The 16,895-nt window shown below is 48.9% G+C and overlaps 1 long non-coding RNA gene across 1 annotated transcript in view; it reads right to left on the reverse strand.

Annotated features, from left to right (window-relative positions):
- Positions 1-16,895, reverse strand: part of LOC123384643 — a 91,517-nt gene that overhangs the window by 3,521 nt on the left and 71,101 nt on the right. The window lies entirely within an intron of this gene.

The raw sequence follows: 16,895 nt of genomic DNA on the forward strand, positions 1-16,895 counted from the left end.
AAAAATGTGTCTGTGGGTACATAAACTTGGGCGCGATGGCTCTGTCTGTTAAAAATCAATACGTAAAACAATAACAACAAAAGACCTGTCCCGGATGACGAATGCTTGCTTTCCAAATGAGAGCAGAACCACATCGTCTCTGCTCTGGGAAGAGGAGAGGAAAATCCTGTTTACTCCCCACATAAGAAACCGGAGCCCACTGGCTACAAGTTGGTTCTAGAAGGAGGAGCTCTCGCTGATGACTCAGAAAACGATTTGAAGAATCATCAAGAGAAGTGGCCGGGAAATGAAAGACAGAGCAGAGACAGAGCGAAGTGTGGACGCCAGCCCAAAGCACATGGCATGGTAAAAGAGGAGGGGCTTGTGCAGGTGATTCGCAGGAAATGAGACACCAACAGGGAGGGGTGAGGTCAACATACAGGATGCTGTGCCCAGCACAGGGGCTGCCGTTGGTGAGCCAGGGTTGGCTCCACCCATGTGGGCTCATCCTGGGCTGTCCTGACGGTCTCACAAGGACCTGTGGCTCTTTAATGGGCAGAATGGTTTCCTGCAAGGGTCTCCTTCTTCGTGGAGGTGGAACCATGCTATACTACAAGCTGAAAGATGCTAATGGTTGATGTACCATTGTGTCAAAGAATTCAGGAGTGCCAGTTAGATACTTTGTGGGGAGTCAACAGAACAGGGTTCACACAAGAGGAGGAGAGGGAGTGGAGGCTCCCAGTGAGGTAAGCAATCACCACAGTTCAGCCTCAGAACTGACACCAAACTCCTGGCAGTTGGGAAAACAAATAAATACAAACATTTTGGTGGGGGGCTGGGTATGAGTTTCCTCGTGTGACCATGATAAGCTGTAAAGGCATCAGGACCCTTTATGGGTTACCCCTGCCCCCCGCCCGGCCCCAGAAATAAACCTACAACATGGCATGGTCGATTTTACTGGTAAACATCTTGAACACAACAAAGCCAATGATAGACGAATAGCTACTCAAGTAGCCTGGTCAGAGTGTGGCCACTGATCCAGTCGCCATCATATTGAGAGACTGGTCTCACAATCAGGTGCAAACCCAAATAAATCTTCCTTCAGCTTGTGTTTTCCCAGCTTATACCCAGTATGAAAGAAAGGGTGTTCTAACATGTCCCTGAATCATGGTGATCCGTACATGAGCACAACCCCACCTTTCCTTCATTTGCTAGTGTAACTCCTGATGCAGACCCAGTGGTGGCAGCATGGTATATCTTCCTTCCTTCCTTCCTTCCTTCCTTCCTTCCTTCCTTCCTTCCTTCCTCCTTCCTTCCTTCCTTCCTTCCTTCCTTCTTCCTTCCTTCCTTCCTTCCTTCCTTCCTTCCTTCCTTCCCCCCTCCCTTCCTTCCGTTTTCTTCCCTTCCTTCCTCCCTCCCTCCCTCCCTCCTTTCCTTCCTCCCTCCCCCACTCCCTTCTTCCTTCCTTCTTTCCTTCCTTATTCTTTCCTTCCTTCCTTCCTTCTTCCTTTCTTCCTTCCTTCCCCCCTCCCTTCCTTCCTCCCTCCGTTCCTTCCTTCCTTTCTCCCTCCCTTCCTTCCTTCCTTCCTTCCTTCCTTCCTCCTTCCTTCCTTCCTTCCTTCCTTCCTTCCTTCCTTCCTTCCCCCCTCCCTTCCTTCCGTTTTCTTTCCTTCCTTCCTCCCTCCCTCCCTCCCTCCTTTCCTTCCTCCCTCCCCCACTCCCTTCTTCCTTCCTTCTTTCCTTCCTTATTCTTTCCTTCCTTCCTTCCTTCTTCCTTTCTTCCTTCCTTCCCCCCTCCCTTCCTTCCTCCCTCCGTTCCTTCCTTCCTTTCTCCCTTCCTTCCTTCCTTCCTTCCTTCCTTCCTTCCTTCCTTCCTCCCTCCTTCCCTCCATCCCTCCTCCCTTCCTCCCTTTCTTCCTCCCTCCCTCCTCCCTTTCTTCCTTCCCCCTTCCCTTTCTTCCTCCCTCCCTCCCCCCTTTCTTCCTTCCCTCCTCCTTTCCTTCCTCCCTTCCTTCTTTCCTTCCTTCCTTCCTTCCTTCCTTCCTTCCTTCCTTCCTTCCATCCTACCTTCCTTCCTTTCTTTAAGTTTATCTATTTATTTTGAGAGAGAGGGAGAGAGAGGGAGAGAGAGAGAGAGCATGCATGGGGGAAAGCCAGAGAGAGATGGAGAGAATCTTAAACAGGCTCTGCATTGTCAATGCAGAGCCTGGTGTGGGGCTCAAACTCATGAGCTGTTAGAGCATGACCTGGGCTGAAATAAAAAATAAGACACTTAACCGACTGAGCCACCCTCGTGACTAAGGGACACCACTAGGCATCTCTAGTATGGGTTCTTTAAAATGCTGTTTTCTACTGGTAAAGTGATCCTGTCTTTTCTCCAATCCATATCTGTCATTTACTTAATTGTCAATATTAATTTGTTTTTTGGTCATGGATTAATGTGAAATGCATGAATCCACAGTCTACCTTTCTCTTTGCCACAGGACAGCATAGCTAGCATTGTAGTAACTCTTGTGTATTACAGGTTATTCACCGTAACCATTTGGAGGTAAACAAGAGTGGCCTTGACCTCCAGGACGCGAACCCTCTGTGTCCTGTAAGTTGGAATACCCAGGTCACCGTGGTGGGCAGCCATTCTTCCTGCTTGCCCATTTTCTTTGTGCACAACATGCTAATGTTGCCTAGTGAAAACACTCCAGCACATACTGCAGACCCTCATTTGCTAGAAGAATCATTCATCCTGAATAATTTGTGGCCTCCCATCATAGTATTCCAATCAGGAGGGCCACCCCATCAGGTCTAGGGAGTCACCACAGTTAGCTAGCATTTATGTATTACACACCTTTGGGGCTTAAGAAAATTTTTTTTAACATTTATTTATTTATGAGATACAGAAAGAGACAGAGCATGAGCAGGAGACACAGAATCCGAAGCACGCTCCAGGCTCTGAGCTTTCGGTCCAGAGCCCAACACGGGGCTTGAACTCACGAACCGTACGATCATGACCCGAGCCAACTGATAGGGTCAGCCCCACATTTTGGGATTTTTAATAGACTTCCAAGGTGTCAAAGTTGTGGTAAGCCAACATCTTCATATTATTTAGGCTTTTTTTTTTTAAGTTTATTTATCTTGAGAGAAAGAAAGAGAGAGAGAGAGAGAATTGAAAGCGAGCTCCGCACTGTCAGCAAGGAGCCCAACGAGAAAGCCGATCTCACCAACCATGAAATCATGACCTGAGCCAAAATCCAGAGTTGGACTCAACCAACTCAGCCACCCAGGTGCCCCTAGACTCCTATCATCATACACATTTGTTAATGCCTCCTTCCCACATTGGATTTTCCGTCCCTATTCCGTCCCTGGACAGAATGTCAGCGTGGAATTAATGTGCGCTGGGGGAATTCATCATCGGCCACCGCGACATCTGTTATACTCTTATACTTTTTCTCCTATAGCCCACAGAAACTTAAATTTAAAGCTTCCTTAACAAAACTGCCAAGCGCCGTGTCAAATGCATGCTCTATGAAGGGAGGTCAGTGTCTGCCAGCTTCCCTGTCCCCAGGTGGGTGCCCTCAGCAGTGAGGGCGTGGCTGCAGGGGAGGGCAGGGGCAGGCAAGACGGCTGGGCAGGGGGGAGGACCCAGGAGAGAGAGGAAAGGCGAAAATACCCCTGTCTGAGCTCAGATCAGCCTTCTAGCCCTTCTAGGATTCCTAATTCTCCCCCAGAGCCCCCACCCCCATATTTATTCCCATGACACCCATCACTGTTCACGGAAACCTAGAGACTCCCCTCCCCCTGCCCCTGCGCAGCCCCACAAAAGCACGCAGATCCAGCTAGGATCTGGGAGCCTCCAGACTAGCCCACGAGCGTGAAGTCATACATGCATAATTTATACAGCCCGATGCCACCACATGCAGAGTCGTACAAAAGCCATGAAAGGAACTGCTCCTAGAATACGAGGCACGAATCAGAAGGCGGTGCTCCCGGTGGCGTCGCGGAACATGGGCCTTCATCGCGTTCAAATGTCTCCCCGGCCTCCGTGGCGCGTCTCAAACTACATCTCTTTCCAGCCCAGCGACAACAACGCCTTCTCTCACATTATTTGCAGGGTGCTCACCTCGCCCGCTCTTCAAACATGACCTAATTGCCACCTGCCAGGCAGTGGCCTGGGCGTAAAATGTGGCTTTTTGTGTAGGAAGGCAGAATCATCGTACAGCACCTCGCATCCGAACAGCCCGATTGGAAAGACGAGGGGGCCGGGGAAGAGGTCAGGATGAGAATTAAGGACTTCTTTCCCATTTACCTAGGAGGCCTCCCCAACCCTCCATACATGCGTTTTCAAAACTGGTTGTTAAAAAAAAAAAAAAAAAATGGAAGAGAACAAAAACTCACAAACTGGATTTGCCAAAGACAAAAAAAAAAAAAATCTCTCAGCGGGAGGTGTCCCTTGTTGGGAGTGAGTCTGAGTGTCAGGTTGGAGCTTCCGGCACCTTCTCCCAGCTTTCGCCAAGCCTGGCCTTCGCAGTGAATCAACCACAGAGGATCCTTTTTATCAAGTTCCCGCCGTTGTTTGCCCCTGGCTTCTGGAGGTCTGGTCTTCAAGATGGAATATTCGTGAAACAGGGAGCAGAAAAGAAAGAAACCTACTGAGCGGAAGAGTGTTTTGTTCTGGGATCATCTCCATGAGAGCGGAGAGATGAAACCGGGCTGAGTGTGCTTGTGGAATCCATTGGGATCTCGCCTGATAAAAAGGCTGGGTTTAAACCCACCAGGCCAGGGGCATTTTCAGCTGTAGGCTGAGGCTCTCTGGTAACTGGTGCATCGTCACACGAGTCCCTTAAAAATACCCAGGGCCAGGGGCACCCGGGTGGCTCAGTCGGTTAAGCGTCTGACTTCGGCTCAGGTCCTGATCTCGCGGTCCGTGAGTTCGAGCCCCGCGTCGGGCTCTGTGCTGCCAGCTCAGAGCCTGGAGCCTGTTTCAGATTCTGTGTCTCCCTCTCTCTGACCCTCCCCCATTCATGCTCTGTCTCTCTCTGTCTCAAAAATAAAAAATAAATAAATAAATAAACATTAAAAAAAAAATTAAAAAAAATACCCAGGGCCAAACTGAGGTAACAACGTGTGTCAGCTCACGCTTCAACAAAAATTAAGAAATAAAAAGTACCCAGACAAAACACTGAGACTTTGAGGAGAGCCTCTACGCGGCACTGTTGCCTTTGCAGGGTTAAAACCAACAGTAAATCAGGGTCACAGTTTATTAAAGATGTGCTTGCTTTATGTGGTATAAAGCCAAATTCTGCCCATAAGGCTTTACATCTAGAATCTCGTTCGGGGCCGCGGCGGAAGACAGGCATTATTAGATTTTTACTGACAAATAGGAGAGAATCCTGTGACTTGAACAATCAGGCAGGGATACAGGTGAGGAGGTGGGAACTTACCTTTTTTTTTGTTTTTTGGTTTCTGTTTTCTTTTTAAGAGAGGGAGAGCGAGCATGAGTGGGGGAGGGGCAGAGAGAAAGGAGACAGGGTCCCAAGCGGGCCAGTGCAGAGCCCCATCTGGGGCTCGAGTCCATGAACTGGGAGATGGTGACCCGAACCGAAGTCAAGAGTTGGACGCTTCACCCACGGCGCCCCCCCCCCACCAGGCGCCCCGAGGGTGCGGAGCCTTGGCAAAGGAAAGAAGCAGGTATTTCAGATTTAAAAGTAAAGTTAAGCTGGGAGAAAAACACCCACTTTCTTAGGAACTGTCATTTGTTTCTGAGAACTTTGGTCTGTATGCGGTTTGGAAAAGAACCGTCTCTTTAGAAGATCACACGCGTGTGGCTACACCATATCCATAACATGTGTAGAGCATGGGTTGAAATCATTACGAAGCGGGTACAGTACTTTGTGCTGAGGAAGTTAAATGCACTTCAGGGACTGGACTGTGCTGGAACCATCTCTGGGCACCTTGGAGGAATGGTCAAATCCAACATTTAACTGAGAGTCGCTTGTCTGTCACTCACCATCCTTACTCCCCTAGGAAAACCGGGAGTGGGGCTGTACCCCTACCTCACGCGGCATTTCCTTTTCCTTTCTCATTTCATCTATATAGGATATATGTGGGTTTTACCAAGACAGAAGCCTCTGAAAATGAAAAAAACAAACAAAAAAAACCAAAAACCGAAAAAAAAAAAAAACCAACCCAGGCTTCGTAACCAGTGAGACAAGGCATCTAAGCTCTGGTGGTCTTCCAGATGCCTTCGAATTACACAGGAACCCGGTAAACACAGGTACCAACATCAGACACGAATGAGGCCACTCGTGGTTGTCCAGACACACTCTGGTGTCGGGTAAGGTCCTGGCTTCCAGACAGTGCCTTTCCCCGCCCCCACCGCCAGACTTGATCTTGACTGGCAGAGCTAAAGTGTTCAGAGCCTTCGGACAAGAGTTGGAAAACTCGATCAGTGACCTTACAAAAACAGACATCATTGTTCTTCAGTTGGCCAGGTGATCTAACACAGGGCTCCTCGTCGGTTTTCTGTGAAGGAGCCAGAGGGTTTCAATTTGTGGAAATGAGCCGCAAGGAGAGGTTCAAGGTGATGCTCAGGTGAGAATGAGCTGGGGTTTTCTCCCACCGAAGGCTTGCCGTTTCCTATACGGGCACACGAAGCAAGAGTGCGACACCCAAGGAAGATACCTACTGGGTACATTTTGGGCAAGAGCATTACATGAGGGAGGCAAGTCGCGGGACATTCAAAAGGAAAGCAGTAGATTCATGCTGCAGGGGACGATATTTACTGGCTTGAAACAAACAGGCTGTCTTCGTTTCCGCAAAATAACATTTTTGGTGTCAGGGAACTGTCATGGCTATCCACTCGGTGGCACAGGCCATCACTTACCACTTTTTTTTTTAATGCTTTCTCCAGAGCCAAACAAAGGCAGTTTAACTTTTTTAATGTTTATTTAGTTTTGAGAGAAAGAGAAAGAGAGAGAGAGAGCATGAGCAGGGGAGAGGCAGAGAGAGAGGGAGACACAGAATCGGAAGCAGGCTCCAGGCTCTGAGCCATCAGCCCAGAGCCCGACGCGGGGCTTGAACTCACAAACCGCGACATCATGACCTGAGCCAAAGTCGGACGCTTAAGTGACTGAGCCACCCGGGTGCCCAAAACAAAGGCAGTTTGAAGGGCAGCCTATGGAAACAAGGCCTGGGCTTAGCAGTTTGAGGCTAACCCCCCAGACTCTCGCTTTGAAGGCCACTTGTGCAAAATGGGTGGAAACAGTAACTTCACAGTGGCACAATTTCTGACTGTGGTTGCTGCTTCCCTTGGGGCACGTCGGGTAGAATAAAGCAGGCAAAGGAAGCCAGGACGTGCATGCTCTGGGGGAAGGTGGCTTAGGCGCTCTGGGAAGTGAAGCAGAGGACAAGGTTTGTCTTCGAGGCCAGAGCTCAACACTCTGCGCACCGGAGGCCAAAGGCATCCCAGCCCCCGAGTTATGGATGAAGCCTTACAGGAACACAGCCATGCCCATTGGTTTGCGTATTGCGTATGGCTCTTTTCAAGTTCAAGTAACAACAACAGAGCTGAGGAGCTGTAACGACATCCTTGTGACTTGCAAAATCGATGTTATTTACTACCTGGCTCTTTATAGAAAAGGTCTGCCGGCCCCTACTTGTAAGCAAGGGACAACTGCTAAAATGCGTCTCTCCATAATGACATGGGATTAACAAAAGAGGCTAGAAACGCAAGGAGTAGGCGTTCAAGGTCATTTTAAATTCTTCCCGTTCCATAAATTTGGGGTCTCTCGCTGATTTTAGAAAAGTTGCACAAGCAACAACAATGTATCGAACCAGCATGCTAGGTAGTAATTGAGTTAAGTTATTTCTTGATCATTGCAATCGATTTTCTTTCATTATTTCTCACTCTTGACTCTCTAAAGAGTTGTGCACCGAGCTAGAGCCAACTAGCGTGTGTAGATCACTGCGTGGTTGGGGCACAGTTGATTCCTGGGACACAGTGGCAAGCAGCACATCCTGTGTTCTTCTCCAAATTGCCAAGGCTTTGTTATTTAAACAGACACCTTTTACATCTTTACCCAAAAGAAGTGAGCCAGGGAGCGTTTCTGGGTCACTTCCTGGGTTTCAAATACTATTGCAATTTACAAAATTGGGGGCGCACCTCCAGAGCCCAAGTAATATGGAATAGGTCATACAGAGCACTGGGTCTGAATATTTAAATAAGAAGCGTGCTCATCCCCTGAGTGGCCAAAAGCCAAGCTTTCGATACGGATTTCCTTAATCGAGAAGACGTGCTGTGTTCCAATTAGACCGTGTACTGTTGTGCGTTCTTAGCACAAGCCAAAGGGACTTATTTTCCATTTGAACATGGAGAGAGCTTCTCCTTTCCCGTGAGATCAGGATCTTCCACTGCAGTTGGCGGGAATCATAATTCTGGGCAAGAGCAGAGCTTGGTTGAGATATGGGTTATTCGTATCTTGTGGCATCTCAAGAAGAGTTTGCATGATGCCAATGTGTTCTATTTTTTTTTATTTGTTTTGTGAGAGAGAGAGAGAGAGAGAGAGAGAGAGAGACAGCACAAGTGGGAGAGGGGCAGAGAAAGGGAGAGAGAGAATCCCAAGCAGGCTCCGGGCTGTCACCGCAATCTCAACAAACCCGTGAGATCAGGACCTAAGCAGAAACCAAGAGTCGGACGCTTAAACAACTGAGCCACTCGAGCATTCCACTCATTTGTTCTGAGATTTAGTCAGTAACCAAAGGGAATGGCCTGTGGGTTTGTAAGGCTCTGAGGAAGTGAATTTATATATCACCCTCTCGAAACATGGAGTAACGCGTTGCTGAATATTCACTGGTCCTCATGCATTTGGTTGGTTTCTTTTCTTCATTTCTTGTCTCAGGTATCAAAGTTCATGAACAAATTGATCCTGGTTTTCCCCTCAGAAATAAGCCTTTTTTTTTTTAATTTCTCACTTTTGTAGCACGTTTTTCCAGCATTTTGGAGAACTCTCATAAAGCATTTGACTAAGAGATGCGGGAGAAAGGGAAAGGCTTTTGAAGGAAGTCAAAATGACACGTGCATCCCCAATGCAAGCCTCACTGGCTGGCATGATCTTGGGACAGTAAACCTCATTTATATCTTTGACCATCTTCTTACCAATCTATAAAACAGGTAGGATCTGAGAATCACAGGAAAAGCAGCAAAAGTAGCTCGATTCTCCTAGGCTTCCAGAAGCCTGCGGTGGGCAGGTAGGATCAGAACAATACTCTCCAGCCCGGTTTCCTCAAGTCATTGAAGCGGGTGCCGCCACGGAGCATTTGGCTCCTGATGCGCCAACACGGTGTTCTAGACAAAGTCACCTGACGAACCTTCCAACCTCTTGCGTATATTGGGGTGACAGACGCCCCTCCTCACCGTGCTGTGAGACGTTCATGAACCATGGCTCTCAGAACCGGGTCACCGTGACCCTGACCCGGCATTCTCCCTCTCCATGCTGACCAGGGCTGGGTTGGGAGGTAGCATCTATGGAACTTCATCCTTCTTTCTCATCAGTCACCATTGAGAAAGATGCTTTACACTTCTCTGCATGTTCCTGTTTTCAGACATTGCACTGACTGTATCACCAACAACCCTCGGGCTGAGGTTCCTCTCACCAATTTTTCTAACACTTTCTGATGTGAGACAGCCTCAGTGCAAAGCTACCGCCCATCTCTTCTCTGGGGGCAGCTTGGGATACTGGAATGAGACAGCCGAGACGGGACAGCTTAGAAAACAGAAGCGTGTTTTCTCCCAGTTCTGAAGACTGGAAGTCCAAGGTCAAGGTGCCAGTAGGGTTTGTTTCTGGGGAGAGTGCTCCCTTGCCGGCTTGCAGATATCTGCCTTCTCGCCGTGTCCTCACGTGGCCTCCTCTGCGTGCGTGTGCAGAGACGGAGAAAGTTCCGGAGTCTCTTCCTCTTCGAATAAGGACATCATCCCTGTAAGATCAGGCCTCGCCCCTGTGATGCCACCGCAACTTAGTTACCCCTTAAAAGTCCTGTCTCCAAATATAGTCACATTGGGGGTGAGGACTTCAGTCTATGACTTCCAGGGGACACATTTCAGTCCATAACAGGGTTTCGGGTTTCTAAGAATCCTAAGAATTGGCCTCACACTGGTTCAAATCTCACGCAACCTGTGGCTGTAGTCATGCGAATGGGTGAATACATAATCCAGGGTGCAGCATACAGAGCCCTGGCCGTGAAGGTCAGCCTTTTCCACTACCACCCCCTCTTATGCTCAAGAAAGTCTAAACAATGCTTTAAGAAATGGAATCTGTTCCTGGGATTTCTTCATGTCAAGAGAGAGTTACTGTTTATAGATGGCTCTGGAATGATGCCCGCTGTTGCCTGGTTACATCGCCTCCTGGACACCAAGCTACTGACACCACTTCATGTGCCAACGACATGATCACCAGGTGCCTTGTGTCCCTTCACCTCCCTTCGAGGATGACTTTTTCCCCATCAGTGTCTGGGAAGGACCTGTGAGGCGGAAGCCAAACCACTCAGGAAAACAGGATGATGCGCTTGAGAAAGCGTGACCCTTTGGCACAAACAGGGGCTCCCTGCACCCGCAGGTGGGACGCCACAGCTGGCCAGCCTGTTCCGGGAGCGCTAGGGTATGGCTTTCAAAGACAGCCATCTCGGGAAGAAGGGCTTGTCTATGTTCAGAACAAGGGTCTGATGATCAGCTGCGTCCACATGAGGGGCATAAAGCTTTAGCTTCAATAAAGGGAGAGATCAAATGCCTACGAAGTCATGAGGAATACTGCGCAAATCAAACTTATAATTAAAACGTAATTCCTGTCCTTCTCCTGATGCACAGAATGCTCTTTTTTTTTCTGGACTGATGCCAGGGTATGCCATCAGAAGGCAGATCAGATGCTCACATAGAACACCCCGATGCCTGCCTGGCAGATCTCCGTGATGTATGTGTTTTCATGGATGGAGCATGAGACCAGGTGAAGAGAAGAGGGACAGGGCACAGGAAAAGGTGCCGACGGCTTCTTTAAACAGTAGTGAAGTTTACGCAAAAGAAGCCACGATTTTTAATCCCCCCAACTCCCTCCTATCACCCACCGCAAGAACAAGGATTTGAAATCAGTCAGAAAAAAACTGGAATGATTATTGACGAAAGGTTCGAAGAAGATATCTCATCAGAGAGCTGAATTTTCAGCATGACGTCAAAATATCCTACCCCAAGGACCCATGCTGGCGGTAAGCTTCCCGAGGAGCAATTTTAGAATGCAAAAATTTACCATGCTGACTGTTAGTCAGAACGCGCTTTTAAAACCAAAGAGTTTTCATTCATTTTTCATTGAAACTGACTGGGGCCCCACAGCAATATTGGCTATACGCCAAGGAGTGGGGACCTGTGTCACCAAATCCAGTCTCTACACTCAATCACCCAGACTCAGGCCAAAGAAAGAGATGTGGAGGTCAAAATTCTCTTTTCTATAAATAGCTTCCTTTCAGAAGAACACGCTTCCTACTTCATTGCTCCCACAGACACCTCCCAGGACTCATGTTTTCAAAACCACTATTCTCTTTAGTTTCAGAATGATTTTGGAGAAACCTTGCAATGCAGCCTTGCTTTTCAGAGACACATGTGCCCAATGCCCGGCCGTGCTCCTTTTGGGCAGGTAGATAGTTCACATTTTTTTTTTAATTTTTTTTCAACGTTTATTTATTTTTGGGACAGAGAGAGACAGAGCATGAACGGGGGAGGGGCAGAGAGAGAGGGAGACACAGAATCGGAAACAGGCTCCAGGCTCCGAGCCATCGGCCCAGAGCCTGACGCGGGGCTCGAACTCACGGACCGCGAGATCGTGACCTGGCTGAAGTCGGACGCTTAACCGACTGCGCCACCCAGGCACCCGGATAGTTCACATTTTTGAGATCGTTCTGCCTTTTTCTTGTTTGTGTCAGACATCCCCGTCCTACCAACTTGGGACCACTCGGCTTCCGCGGGATGGTAAGGAGACAGCAGCCCTGTTGTTCTGGAATCCCGTATTCTTTCAGAACACTCGGTTGAGTAAAGTGATAACGATGTTATGTGCAGGCCTGTTGTCATGTTTCATCAAGTTCTTTACCGAGCTATATAACCTCTCCTAAAACCTACCTGAATGGTACAGTTCAGAGAAACCTTTGAACAGAGCTATTCTGTTGCTTCCAGAATTCATGAGGGTGGAGGTGTTGGGGTGCAAAGTTTGAGGGACTCATATTATTCACATGGAGCGATTCTTAAATTCTTTAAGAAAACACATAACTTAAAAAAAAAATCCTCATCTTTGATTGTGACCGTTTCGCTATAAAACCTCACTCAGGGCATAAAATGATGCCTATTTTCATTTATTTCCAGAGTGAAAAGAGGCACTTGAAGATGGTACCTTTTTTTAATGTTTTTTAAATGTTTTTATTTATTTTTGAGACAGAGAGAGACAGAACATGAGCAGGGGAGGGCCAGAGAGAGAGGGAGACGCAGAATCTGAAACAGGCTCCAGGCTCCAAGCTGTCAGCACAGAGCCCCACACGGGGCTCAAACTCACAAACCATGAGATCATGACCTGAGCTGAAGTCGGATGCTCAACCAACTGAGCCACCCAGGCGCCCAAGATGTTACCTTTAAAAAGTTGAAATGTATCCACTATGTCCCATCTTCCAGGCCCTGTTAGGCCAAGTGTCCTACATGCGTTAGCTCGTTCGATGCCTGTGACAACCCAGGCTATTAATTCCACTCTGGAGATGAGGAAATCAGGGCTTTAAGCAGACTCAATATCATATCCAGGGCCACACAGGAGAGAAAACGCCTCTGGACTTACCACGAATAGGGGCCATTAAGTCTAACCATCTGTCTGCATCGGTTAGAGCTCCGATGGGAGACATGCTTCAAACAGGAGAACTCAGAAAGTTATATCCACAAAGGGGCTAATCACAAAGGTGTGGGCGAGGTGTCGGGGCCTGGAGGCCGCCTTCAGCCCAGCTGTTACCTCCCCGACACGAAGCAGGGGGAGGAGGGGACAGAGCGGCTGCCACAACCTGCAAGGAGGCACAGGTATACAGAACACGGTGCTGTGGGAGGATCTCCAACCTCCACGCCTGGGAACAGCAGCCCCAGGCGACCTCGAAGGAGGGGAGCCAACACACCCTTGTCTGCCTCCCCCACTGGGGACACCCACCACCCCAGCCCTCCCTGCAGCCCAGAAGGCGCAGAGCACTGCTGATGGACCCCCGACCAACCCCCGCCTCCCCTGACAGCTGGGTCTCAGGGTCTGTTCTCACTTCCCACCCACAACTCCCCTTCTCCCCATACGGTTCAGCCACGCTGCCTGCCTGCCTGCCTCCCGCCTGGTGTCTCCTTCTCTCTCCTGGACTCACATAGAGAGGGATTCGGGTGACCCGCGATGATGACAGAGAAGGCACCTTTGTTTTCAGGGGCGGACCCAGTGGAGCGGAGTCCGGAGGAAGCTTGGAACGGCACAGGGAGGCCCAGGAAGGCTGGGCCAGGTGGGGAGCTTCTTGCCCTCAGAGCCGCAGGCCCTGGAGGTGATCCTGTCCCTCCTGGTTTGGGTACCGGCACTGGGACGACTTCCTGGGCCGTTCATTCATGCTGCAGCCATCAGGGGTTAGCACCGTGAAACAGAACTCCTGCCGATGCGCATGCAGGAGGTTGTGCCACACTCGTGAATTACCCACGTGCGTGTTCTCTCACCCACTCGCCCATTCATTCGTTGGCAAACACTGAATGCGCAGTGAAAACTACACCGGCCCCACGCGCAGTAACTCACTCCGTACAGGAGCAGCAAAGGTAATTGCCAGGTGGTGCGCCTTTTAAGAATTTTCAGGCTAAGAGAGTAAGGAAATCCCCAGAGATCACCGCGATTCACTTTGGAAAGTGGCAAAACCCACGGCCGATGAAATCTATTAATTGTCGAGAGAAGGGGAGATTGTTTCTGTCTGTGAATCAGAGGCTCAAGGTTCAAGTTCATCCCCAGTGGACAGTTGACGAGAAACTCGGGACGATGCCGTCCCCGACGTGGGTTTTTGACTGTGAACTCCTTCGGAAAGGGACACTCTGCCCCACGCTGTCCAGCACCAGCGGGCACACCGCCTGACCCTGTCCCCCAGTGGGTTCTCGTATGGCCAGCCGCCTGGTGACACTCCCCTTGCTCTCCCGAGCGATTGTAGTGCCGGGGCCGGTTCTGGCCGGGGCGAGCTCAAAGACAGTTTCGGCTGCCTGGGAGGGGTCTGAAACATAAGTGAGCGAAGCCACGTCCCCGGGTGACGCCGCAAGGCCAGGTCAAGGCCAGGTCACGCGGTGTCCAGTGCGGCATTCTGTCTTCATCATCCCACACGGGGCTACGACTGGCCAAGAGGAAGCGAGATGGCATGACGCGGATCTTCCCTTGTGTTAAGTCAAAATAAGCTCGTATTGGACGCTGACGCTGCAAGGCTTCCGGGTACACTGTCTTCTCTTCTCTTACAACCTCCGTGAAAGTGATCACGACATCTGAGAAGTGTCTCTCTCCATGTCTGTGTTCCTTACTCTCTCGGGAGCCGCCGGGGACCAGAATCGGCATCTTGTTGGTCTTGGCGTCGCCTATACAAGGCGGTGCCTGTCGTGTGAACGCCATCTGCCTACTGCTGCTCCAGAGAGCACTTGCGCTGACCCCGCCCCTTTTTACAGCCTTTATAAACCTGTAGCGACTGCCTTTTACCGATGTCTGTTCACACTGTTTCTCAGGTAATTCTTATTAAGACGCGGTCAGAATATTGCGTCAATTGCCACCTTACAGATAAGGAAATGAAGGCCGTGGAACACTGGACAATAATAGCGAAAACTTCTCCACCCGACTACGTCAGGGACTTTGTAGGTCCTGCCCCACTTAATTCTCACGACAAATCTAAGAGACAGTCCAAGTGTGATCTCCATATTTTAAAAAAAAAATTTTTTAACGTTTATCTATTATTGAGAGACAGAGCGAGACAGAGCATGAGCAGGGGAGGGGCAGAGAGAGGAGGAGACACAGAATTTGAAGCAGGCTCCAGGCTCTGAGCTGTTAGCACAGAGCCCGATGCGGGGCTCGAACCCACCAACTGCGAGATCATGACCTGAGCCGAAGTCGGACACCCAACTGACTGAGCCAGCCGGGGGCCCCACTCCACACCCTTCTTTAACGACAGGCCAAGGGAGCAGAGATGGCCAGCCACAATGCACCCCGCTCTGGTTAACGACTGGCTTTATGAGAAGGTCTCCACCTCTCAAACCTCAGCTTCTCCATCTTTGAGAAGTTGTGCTAACACCCACCCCACTCATACGAGTCTGCCTTCCTAGATCGCCCACCCAGCTTGCCCTGTGTGTAGAACACTTAGATCTATCCGTCTCTCTTCGGTTTTCACAATGCCAGCATCTCTGATTGCGTTCTTTGATCCTCAACCTTTTTTAATACGCCAAGGAAGTAAGCCCACCCTCCGTCCAGGCCTGGACTCAAGAAAAAAATACTTTTTCAAATTTTGAAAGTCAGGAGAATGTTGGAAAAGAACTCACAATTTGAAATCTAAATGCTACCAACACTTCGTGTCTGTGTGACCTTGAGTAGGTCACGTCTTCTGCACATTTACGTTCCTTCATCTGAAAAATAATAATGACAGGAACAGTTACAACAACAGTAATGCCCATCCATGGATTAATATGAAGATAAACGAGAGCCCGGTGAACAGGTTTTAGAAATAATAATGACCAGTTAGATGTAGGATTATTATTATTTTTTTAATGTTTATTTATTTTTGAGAGAGACAGACCATGAGCGGGAGAGGGGCAGAGAGAGAGAGGGAGACCCAGAATCCGAAACGGGCCCCAGGCTCCCAGCTGTCAGCACAGAGCCCGACGCGGGGCCCGAACTCACGAACAGTGAGATCATGACCTGAGCTGAGGTTGGACGCTTCACGGACTGCTTATTATTTATATATATTCATTAGCTGCATTATTGGAACTCAGATGGAAGAATGCTGGACTCCCCACCGGCTCCTCCCAGAAATAATCCTTCCCAGCAATGTGATGTAGAAGAAAGGTCACATATTCTAGAATTAAACCCCACGCTGTGACCTTGGGCAACTTACTTGGCGTTTCAATATATCCATGGATATTTATACTCACAAAATGGGGGTTATAATAATTCTCAGGGCTGCTGTGGGAATAAAAGGTGATGCTAAATATATAGCACTTAGCTCAGGGTTAGACCTGAAGAAATATCTTTCTTCTTCCTCTGGATAGAACTATTTTTATGAAGCGGAGGGAACTCATGGGAAAATGGAAAGCATGTAGTTACCTGGTGTTGCTGTTAACAAATAAAACCACTGGTCCTTCTCTCTTCCCCTTGCCAACACTTTGATCATTTTCTTGATTTCAGACTCCATTTGCAAGACGGGAAGTTTCCAGGAGAAACATCCCCAGCAGAATGTTTGCATTCTTACAAAATAAGAGCTGCCTATTTGATGAGAGGAGAGAGGATTTGGAGTAGTTTCCTGGTAGGAGCCGAATTCTCGCTCCTTCTTCCAAACTACCCATGTACTTGTGTGTCTCTTTTCACACCTTATGTAAGAGCCACCCATATACATAAACCCACGGAAGTGAAATAGGTTTGGGAGCTGAAAGACATAATTTCAGCTCAATGATTTTTATTCCTGATACCACGGGACCATCATTGTGATTGAATGAGCCTCAGTCTAATCATCTACACAAAGGGGATCAGATGAGGCAAAATGTATAAAAGTTCTTAATGCAATATCTCATAGATAGGTAGGAGAAGGTTTATAAATTTCTATCTCCCGTCGTCTTTCCCCACAGGAGCATAATTTGAATTTTACATAGCTGTATAGACCCCATAACG

The sequence above is a fragment of the Felis catus genome, chromosome A3 (assembly GCF_018350175.1).
Source record: "Felis catus isolate Fca126 chromosome A3, F.catus_Fca126_mat1.0, whole genome shotgun sequence".
NCBI classification, from domain to species: Eukaryota; Metazoa; Chordata; class Mammalia; order Carnivora; family Felidae; genus Felis; species Felis catus.